This window comes from Podarcis filfolensis (assembly GCF_964270895.1).
Source record: "Podarcis filfolensis genome assembly, chromosome: 6".
Taxonomy (NCBI): domain Eukaryota; kingdom Metazoa; phylum Chordata; class Lepidosauria; order Squamata; family Lacertidae; genus Podarcis; species Podarcis filfolensis.
In genome coordinates, this window is record NC_139609.1 from 92,323,788 (window position 1) to 92,334,816 (window position 11,029).

Genomic DNA, 11,029 nt, shown 5'->3' on the forward strand with positions numbered 1-11,029 from the left:
CACCTTCTGTGAAGGAAGCATCCTGGTGGCTTTCTCCAGGCTGGAACTAAGCTGGTCCTAGGAGGCCAGAGCTTGGGGGGAAATGAGACAATTAACATATCTTATTATTTAGTTTAATAACCACATACATATAGATGGTCTGATTCAGCAGGACTCTTCTTGGAGCCAATTTGATTCCCTCCCTCCCTCCCTCTCTTTCTTTTTTCTTCTCCTCCTGCGATGAGGCTACATTTTAATATTTTAATGTTTCATTATTTTAATGTTGTATTTTATTTTTGTTTTTAAGTTGTAATCATTCATCTTGTTTATATTATTGCTTGTAAGCCGCTCTGAGCCCGGCCTTGGCTGGGGAGGGCGGGGTATAAATAAAAAATTATTATTATTATTATTATTATTATTATTATTATTATTATTAGGCCTCACTTGTTGAATTTCTACCTGTCAAGTCGTTATTAGCTACAGCAGCTGTTCCCCAAAAAAAGATTTCTAGAATCAATAAATTGTAAAGTTGGAAAGGATCTCCAAGGTCATGTAGTCCAACTGCCTACAATGCAGGAATCTCCACTCCTAACCTGCACATTTTACTTCTAGAGATCTCATTTGCTTCCCTTAAATTAAACTCTGCTACTTTCCCCTCCTGAAACTCTTATACAGTAGTGACTAACATAATCTGCACTATCCCAGGATATGGTCTGAAGGCTGAAGCTAAGCTGACCTAGATCAGGTTAATGCCTGACCACCTAGGAACCACATACACATGGGGGGGGGAAAGTGGGATATAAATTTAAATAAATATATAAAAATTAAAACCTGCTTTTTGGGAATCCAAGCACTGACCTACCTTGCAGGGCTATTGGAAAGATTCCAAGGTAATGTACGTGAATCTCTTTGAACACTTGAACATAAATGCAAATATTCTCCTGCATGGCTAAGCACCCACACCGTTTGTTGTTTTGGCAGAGACCCTACACTGACTTGGTCACAAGGTGTCAGCCTTGCTCAGCATTGCTCTGCACAGAAAAGAATCTGTTCTCCGCTCTTTTTCCTCTCCCCCCCCCCCCATGGTTTGACACTGAAAACTGCTGTTTTTAAGGGATTGTATTTTTTATGATTTCATTTGCGAACTGCCCAAAGAGGAATGCGGTTGGTCATTCCTATATAAATGTATTAAGTGTCGAAGCCCTGCCTGACTTCTAGAACATCTGAACAGCTCTGGTCATGATTGACATTATCACCCCTGAGTGCCCTCTCTCGCTTCATGGAGCCTGTTTTGCTCCCTGATACACTGCAGAGGTTAGGGAGAGGAAACAAGCTGGGAGATGGCTCTTAACATGAGTGGAGGAAAACTAGGGTTGCATGCAATCAAACACAGGTAAGGGCTAATCATCGAGCCTGCGTGGAGGCAGTCGAGGCAGCAATGAAGGCATACTTTGCTGCCTCTATTGCATCTTTCTTACGCTGTCCAGCAGAGCTTTTCCAGATAGTGAGGGTCCTCTTACCGTCTGGCCTGAAGGAGGTGGCAGAACTGATGAGAGCTTGCTGTGACTTTCTTGCAAAGCATTTTGAGGACAAAATAGTTTGCATCCAGCAGGATCTTGACTTCTGTTACAGCAGCTGAATCTCGAGGGGTATCCAGAGCACCGTCTAGCCCTGTTGTGTTGGATGAGTTTCAGTTAATAAGGCTAAAGGATGTGGACAGGGTGCAACCACTTGTACTCTGGGCCTTGTCCTCTCTTAAAGGTAAAGGGACCCCTGACCATTAGGTCCAGTTGTGGCCGACTCTGGGGTTGCGGCGCTCATCTCGCTTTAATGGCCGAGGGAGCTGGCGTACAGCTTCCGGGTCATGTGGCCAGCATGACTAAGCCGCTTCTGGCAAACCAGAGCAGCACACAGAAACGCCGTTTACCTTCCCGCCAGAGCGGTACCTATTTATCTACTTGCACTTTGACGTGCTTTCGAACTGCTAGGTTGGCAGGAGCAGGGACCGAGCAACGGGAGCTCATCCCATTGTGGGGATTCGAACCGCCAACCTTCTGATTAGCAAGTTCTAGGCTCTGTGGTTTAACCCATAGTGCCACCCGTGTCCCTTTTCCTCTCTTAGCTGATAAAAACTAGCAGGGAAGGGACAGTTGCCTGGGCCAGGAAGACTATTAATGGCTTCCTGTGAGGGCTTGACAAGGGCGTCAGTGTAAGGCCCATGGGTTCTGTGCTGAAGTACTCTTGCAGCCTACTTGGTATGAAAAGTTGGACCGACCTGATCGAGATGAAGGACGTGGCTTTTTTCTCATGGAGGTCATCTTTCCAAGCAGAAGTCCAGTTCCTGCTACAGTGGGCCACTTCTGCATCACCTCCCAAAAGAGGGTGCATATTGGCGTAACATTTGTGCATGTCAATTTATATTCACAGACGTAAATGACAATAAAGATATTATTATTATTATTATTATTATTATTATTAAATTCTTATATAGAGAATACAGTGCATCTCGCTACAGTGGGAAAGGTCTAGGTTCTGACTGTGGATGAGCAGCTTAAAGGCACTCCTTTTCCTACCCCATCCACAGCTGTGTGCTTCCTTAAGATACTTGTATATTTAAATGAAATTAGAGTGGGGGGGGATGGACCCCAGGACTTGGGCTTGAATGTGGCATCTTGGAAATCTCCTCTGGCCGCACCTTCCACTGGTCTTTGAACTCACAATGTCTCTAGCTTGTCTGGGTGAAGCACACGATGCATGTGCAGGAACTAGGCTACTGCTAAAGGTAAAATTTGCATTTGTTGCTCCACACAAATTTTACTTTCGGCCCCACCCACCAAATAAGATTCCCGAAGTGAATTGGTCTGAGACGGCTTCTCCACCCTTGAAATAGAGGAAGCTTTCAAACAGAGGTCAGTCCCAGTTTCCCAATTCCCACTTGTGCATTTTTAAAGGCACTTCTCGGATGCTAATGTACTCCTGTGCTCCTAGTAATATAAAATAATCAAAAAGTATTAACAAGCTACAGCACAGTAGATGCTGTCCATATGGTGAATTCTTGAGAAATGCAAGAAGCACATCTGTTGTTCATTAGAAAATTAGACGGGTGAAGGCAAACCTCCTTTGTTGTGGCTGTATGTGGTTAATAGTTTGTTTTAATACATATTAATTGCCTTTCAAATTAGGACCTCACGTTTTAACCACTGACTAAAACAACTAAAGCTTTAGTTGATTAATCAGCCTAAGCCCATTATAACCAGCAGAGCTGGGAGTTGGAGGTATGTTTACATTTTTGAGACAATTTTGTTCCTACGTGTTACTGTACTGTGGAATGAATTTAAAGAAAATGAAAATGAAATGTTATTCCTGCTAACAAAGAGCATTGGCTTTTGATTGCTTGATGGGAAGTTATCTTACTCTTCCTTCAGCTTCTCAGAAACTGCACCTGTATAATGGCTATTGGTAATACGGAAATGTAGTTACATTTAAATGGTTAATTAGTGATGGCAGTTTTAATAAGTTTATGGCACTGCTGCCAGACCCAGCTCCTGTTAAACGGCCTGGAGAGCAGAAGGCCATCTGTAGTCCCCAATGAGGGGCCTGTTAAAACCAGAGAGAGAATACCTCACTAAGGAAGAATGGTCAGGAGGACCTATTAGGGGGTTATTGTTACTGTTTGTTGTTTAATAATAATAATAATAATAGTAGTAGTAGTAGTAAAGGTAAAGGGACCCCTGACCATTAGGTCCAGTCGTGGCCAACTCTGGGGTTGCGGCGCTCATCTCGCTTTATTGGCCGAGGGAGCCGGCGTACAGCTTCCGGGTCATGTGGCCAGCATGACTAAGCCGCTTCTGGCGAACCAGAGCAGCGCAGGGAAATGCTGCTTACTTTCCCGCCGGAGCGGTACCTATTTATCTACTTGTACTTTGACGTGCTTTTGAACTGCTAGGTGGGCAGGAGCAGGGACCGAGCAACAGGAGCTCACCCTGCCGCGGGGATTTGAACCGCCAACCTTCTGATCGGCAATTCCTAGGCTCTGTGGTTTAACCCACAGCGCCACCCGTAATAATAATAATAATAATAATAATAATAATAATAATAATAACACCTTTATTGTCAGTGTACAACCTGTGTACAATGAAATTAACTGAGCCTCCCCCCCAAAACACTCAATCTCATTGTACTCTGTGTTCTTGTCGCACAACACACCAATCCCGAAAGTCAGTTGCACTATATTATTTTCCCTTCAGCAGCCTGACAACCCACAAATAGAAACTGTTTTTTAGCCTCTTGGTACGTCTGATTATACACTGGTAAAGGTAAAGGGACCCCTGACCAGTACTCTGTGAGTGGTTGCTTAGGCATTGCCCAGGGACAGAACTGACTTCTGGATTCCAGCGAAAGCCAGCAAGGGAAAACGATATTGGGGAGAAAATGGAGCTGGGTACCAGACCCTCACCTCTCCCCGCATGCTCCCAGGGGCTAGCATGCCCAAGCCCCACGCCAGGGAATCGGACGAAAAGCATGGCGAGCCCCTGGATTCCTTTAATGGAATTCCCTTGCAGCAGCAGCATTGGAGGGGCAGGCACAGCCAACCACATCCCCTCCACCAACCGAAAAATTAACCAATGCCTAACCGCAACCTTACAAGTTGTGATGATTTGCTACGCAGCAGGCAAAAACCAAATGGCACCAGCCAATCAGCCAAATGGACAAAATTCCTACCAGGCCCCTGCCCCCAAAGCAGATGACCCCATGATAGGCGTATCAAAGTCAAACGCAAGAGCCCTAAATTAGGGAGGGTGGGCATGTGATCCGGTGCACGCAGCGAAAGAGAACGCTCAATGCTGCGTGCCCTGTATATAAAACCCTTGGTCCATCCCACAGATTGGCAGCATCAAAATTTCCCCAGTAACCCAAACAGCTCAATCACTGCCAATGGCCATCTAAATGATCCCGCCCAGCAACAGAGGGGGGGGGGGCTGTCAGACCCCCACCTCAACACGTGCTCTCCATGAAGGAGAACACTCTTTACAGAAGTGTATCTATGCTGACCAAACTGCGGGAGGCAGTGGAAGACAGGAGTGCCTGGCGTGCTCTGGTCCATGGGGTCACGAAGAGTCGGACACGACTAAACGACTAAACAACAACAACAACATCTATGCTTCAGATTGTTCTGAATCACTCTCCCAGGGTTGCTGACTCTTCCATGCTTAACAAGTTGCAGGTGCAGGATAAACACACCCAAATTAACCAGCACACCTAACTTAACCCTTTCTTGTCCTCTGCATGCACAGACCCTTACGCATTAAAAGAGATGACAGTTTTGTTTTGGAGGCAGTCACAGGTTTGAATACGCTCCCTGCCCAATGTCTACATTCCAATGTACATTTAGAGACTCTAGCCTCTAGCACAGCTTTGTTTTTGCAAATGTCATTTTTGGGTGCAGTGGGATTTTTGCATGGAATCTCTCTGAAACAAAGGCTTTGCTTAAATTCTTGAGATGGATGTGGTCCTCGGTTGGAGCTGAATCACATCAACCCAGTTTTGCTTGTGTATGGGGATTTTAAAATGAGGGGTGCATATGTAAACATCTTCCTCCTTGTGCATTCTGTCATGGTACTGGCCCTGGAGGGCTATACCACATGATCGTCCCCAAACATTGGAGCCGAGTGAAAAATGAGTTAAACGATGTTGTGTTGGCAGCTGTTTGGGTAAGCAACTATTGGTTTTAAAATCCCAGTTGTTGATGTTTGTCTTAGCAATAACAGGTTAATGATGATTTGAAGTGGCTGGGAGGATTCTTATGACGAGATCCATCACTTTGTGCCTGTGGCACACAAGAGAGTGTCTTTGAGGTTGTTTTCCCAGAAAGGATATTGGAAGAGACCTGAGAGCCCTCCAAAGCATACAGCGTGCCATCTTAAACCAATTCAATTCCCTTCCCTGCGATAAAGCAAGCCAGTTCCAAGTAGATAGCACTGTGCAATAATGGCTCCCAACGCGGTCGTTCGAAACACAACCTAAGCGTTCAATTATTCAGTACATGCAGCCGATTTGTTAGGAAAGGACATGTTACAAGGATCTCCTCCCGGGTCACAGCCCCACACTGAGTGATGCAAAATAGATTGGAAATATTAGCACAGTTAAGACTGTGCAGAAATGTTTGCCAATATATTTGGGGGACTAGGTATGTTTCAGGAAAAACAATATTAATGTGTAGCTACTGTTTCCACTCTCTGCTACTGCTATGGTGCCATTTTGCTTAGTCGCCCCTCCATCCTGCAGCGATCCCAGCCAATCGGTGATCATGGATTTAGCACGATGATGCCATGACGCGAATGTAGCCAATCAGATTTGCCTGTGTGATGACGTCACTAGGGGGCTGATGAAGCCAACTGCACTTAACTTTGACATGCCGGCCCCTTGCTGTTGTCATCCGCGTTGTCACGGCAACAGGGCACTTTTGCCCCATTTTGAAGGGCCCACCCCATGCCCTCGAAAAATTGCTGAAAGTACTCACTTTTGTCTCGGCCCTGGATTAGATTTCCTTGCAAATAATAACCAGATAATGAAAAAAGAAATAGCAACAACAACAAAAGATTACTCGTAAATGTGTTTGGCGTTTTATTGTTGCCAGTAAAAACCAACGAGGAACCCGCTACGGCTTTGATTCCATCAACATCTTTCACTGAAGAGCAGTATGGAGACTATCTCCCAGGAATCACCATTATTCAGTAAATTGCTCCACACAGGCACGAGGTGGGGTTCACTGAAGGGATAAGGACATTTAAAAATCATAACGAGCAAAATGTGTAATGCTTCTGGAACAAAAGGCCCTGTTGTTTTATAGCTGTGCTATGCATTCAGTAGAGAGAGAAGTGGGGTGGTTTTTTAAAAAATAATAATAAAGAAACAGCACTTTTGCACTTGTCATTTTATCATTTTGATTTTCAGCACTTGAGCGCCTAAGAGGCTGTCCACCCCCCACCCCCCCAGCAATTTGGAGTGCTGGGTAAATAGACAAGGTCTTTGAATCATAGAATCGTGGAGTTGGAAGGGACACTGAACATCATCTAGCCCACCCCTCTGCAATGTAGGAATCTCAACCAAAGCATCCAACTTCTGCTTAAAAACCTCCAAGGAAGGAGAGTCTACCATCTCCTGAGAGAGACTGTTCCACTGTCAAACAGCTATTACTATCAGAAAGTTCTTCCTGGTGTTGCGTCACCATCTCCTTTCTTGTAACTTCAAGCCATTTGTTATGTATTGAAGTTCTCACCCTGGCCACCAGGAGTATCATGTACAGTGGTACCTCGGGTTACATACGCTTCAGGTTACATACGCTTCAGGTTACAGACTCTGCTAACCCAGAAATAGTACCTTGGGTTAAGAACTTTGCTTCAGGATGAGAACAGAAATAGTGCTCCAGCGGCACAGCGGCAGCAGGAGGCCCCATTAGCTAAAGTGGTGCTTCATGTTAAGAACAGTTTCAGGTTAAGTACGGACCTCTGGAATGAATTAAGTACTTAACCCGAGGTACCACTGTATATAGTTTTCACTCAGGTCCACGTCAGTTACTTTAGGTGGGAAACCCTGGGTTGTTGTTGCTACAATGTTGACAGCCGGCTGCCTATAAAAGCAGGCCGGCTGAGCTGTTTGCTGTTCAGTTCTGTTCCAGCTTACAAATAAAGAGCTGCTTTGGAGAAATCGCTGCGTCGTCTGCTATGTCTACCCACTATTTAACTCCATTGGTCTGGGTCCTGTTTTCCAGACCAGGAGAAAACAAGCTTGCTCCATCCTCCATGTGGCACTCCTTTAGGTATTGGAAGATACCCAACTCCCTCAACCGCTCCTCATCAGGCTTGGTTTCCAGACCCTTGATCATCTCAGTTGCCCTCCTCTGCACACATTCCAGCTTGTTAATATCCTTCTTAAATCGTGGCACCCAGAACTGGACACAGTATTCCTGGTGTGGTTTGACCAAGGCAGACTATAGTGGGACTATGACTTCCCTTTGCGGGACGTGGGTGGCGCTGTGGGTTAAACCACAGAGCCTAGGACTTGCCAATCAGAAGGTCGGCGGTTCGAATCCCCGTGACGGGGTGAGCTCCCATTGCTCAGTCCCTGCTCCTGCCAACCTAGCAGTTCGAAAGACATCAAAGTGCAAGTAGATAAATAGGTACCGCTCCAGCGGGAAGGTAAACGGCATTTCCGTGCGCTGCTCTGGTTTGCCAGAAGCGGCTTAGTCATGTTGGCCACATGACCTAGAAGCTGTACACCAGCTCTCTCAGCCAATAAAGCGAGATGAGCGCTGCAACCCCAGAGTCGTCCGCGACTGGACCTAATGGTCAGTGGTCCCATTACCTTTATGACTTCCCTTGATTAGGATACTATACTTCTGTGAATGCATCCTAGAATAGCATTAGCTTTTTGCTGCTGGTGGTGGAAAAACAGGAACGATGGGGTAAGCACCTTGAAGTTCTTAGACAAGTAGCTGCATTCCATTTGTTTCTTTCAATAAAAATGTTTAGTTTAGGGCCAAACTAGACAACAGATAAGGGACGTGGGTGGCGCTGTGGGTTAAACCACTGAGCCTAGGACTTGCCAGTCAGAAGGTTGGCGGTTCGAATCCCGCAACGAGGTGAGCTGCCATTGCTTGGTCCCTGCTCCTGCCAACCTAGCAGTTCGAAAGCACGTCAAAGTGCAAGTAGATAAATAGGTACCACTCTGGCGGGAAGGTAAATGGCATTTCAGTGCGCTGCTCTGGTTCGCCAGAAGTGGCTTAGTCCTGCTGGCCACATGACTCGGAAGCTGTACACCGGCTCCCTCGGCCAATAGAGCAAGATGAGCACCACAACCCCAGAGTCAGTCACTACTGGACCTAATGGTCAGGGGTCCGTTTACCTTTACCTTAGATAACAGATGCTGGAGAGCTATGGTGAGATTCCTCATCTCTTTAAAAACCAGCTGCAGAGACCCCCTGGGACGCATCAGGACCACTGTCCTGCAGGGGTAGGTAGGGTCTTTCCCTCCCTGTTTTCTCAGTTGAAACTCCCTCCCTTCCCACCAGCTGCAATTTGCCCCATTAGGAACAACATAAATGTCGTGCTTTGTGGGTTTCCCATAGGCATCTTATTGGGCAAGGGTCATTGCTCAGTGGGAGAGCATCTATCTTGCGTGCAGGTGGTCCCAATTTCAACCCCCAAGCATCTCCTGGAAGCAGCGCTGGATTTAGGGTGGTGATGTGGGCAGTTCTTCCTCCCATAGGGCTCCAAGCAGGGGGGGTGTGCAAAACCGCAAAGATCCATAATTGAGGAGACCTTGGATTCTGCAGACCTAATTATGTTGGGGGGCATCAACTCCAGGGGGCCGAGCATTTTTCACCCAATATATTTTTTGCCCCCCCCAAGTGATCCCTACCGTCAGGGGGAACAGGAGCCCGATTGTGGAGTACTGAGTGCAATTTTAGCAAAGGTTCTTCCGTACTGATGGCAAAAGAAGCTATCAGTGGCTACTGATCATATACAGTGGTACCTCGTGTTAAGAATTTAATTCGTTCTGGAGGTCCGTTCTTAACCAGAAACTGTTCTTAACCTGAGGTACCACTTTAGCTAATGGGGCCTCCCACTGCCGCCACACCACTGCCATGCGATTTCTGTTCTCATCCTGAAGCAAAGTTCTTAACCTGAGGTACTATTTCTGGGTTAGCGGAGTCTGTAACCTGAAGCGCCTGTAACATAGCTGTCAACGGTTTCCCCTTTTTAAGGGAAATTATTCCGAATAGGATTCCTCGCAAGAAAAGGGAAAAGTTGACAGCTATGGCCTGTAACCTGAAGTGTCTGTAACCCGAGGTACCACTGTACTGCCTCCATGTCTGAGGTACCATCCCTTTGAATAGCCAGTGTGGTGTAGTGGTTAAGAGCGGTGGACTCGTAATCTGGTGAACCGGGTTCGCTTCCCCGCTCCTCCACATGCAGCTGCTGGGTGACCGTGGGCTAGTCACACTTCTTTGAAGTCTCTCAGCCCCACTCACCTCACAGAGTGTTTGTTGTGGGGAGGAAGGGAAAGGAGAATGTTAGCCGTTTTGAGACTCCTGATAAAGCAGGATATCAAATCCAAACTCTTCTTCTTCTCTTCTTTTGCGGGAATGACTGTGTGAGAGGGCCATTTGCACCTTGTTGGTCTCAGCTGTCTCCAGACCCTCTGAGTGTCCCTATTTTCCAGGAATGTCACTGATTTAGAGAAGCCATTCCAGTTCCTGATTTGATCCCGGAATGTCCCACTTCTCTTTAAGATGTCCCTATTTTCATCAGAGAAATGTTGGAGGGTATGGAGTTATCCAACTCCCGAGCCATCTGAAGGTAATCCTGTATAGGGAAGTGTTTTTTTTTTTAAAAGTTTACTGTTTTATTATGTTTTTATATAGGTTGGAAGCTGCCCAGAGCACTGTGGTAACCCAATAAGATGTGTGGGGTATAAATTGCAAAATTGTCTTGGAATGTGATGTCTCTATTTTCACTGGGGAAATGTTGGTACAGTGGAACCTTGGTTTTTGAACATAATCCATTCTGGAAGACCACTGGATTTCTGAAACGTTCAAAAACTGAGAGGGGAAGCCTCAGTTCATATAGGGAAACTCAAAACGGAAGCTGCGCCAGGCATTCAGGTTCCTAAAAACCATTCAGTTTTTCATTCAGGTTCGAAAACCAGAGCATTTCTGGGTTTTCTGCGTTCGGGAGCCAAAATGTTTGAAAACGGAGCCGTTCGAGAACCAAGGTTTGACTGTATGTTTCCCCAGCCCCCCCCCCCCGAATCCTGGGAACTATAGCGTACTTACTGCATAGCTGCAATTTATAGCACCCTTAACAGACTACAGTTCCCAGGAACCAGCTGCTGAACTAGCTAGACCTTTCATCTGATCCAGGAGAGTTCGTGGAAATCCATTCAGTGAAGTCTCATTTGTGGAATGTATTTCTTGAGCAGAGAAACAGTATTAAATTTGCTTTCTCTTTTTCTTTCTTTCACAGAAGAACATGTAGCCTGCAGTTCC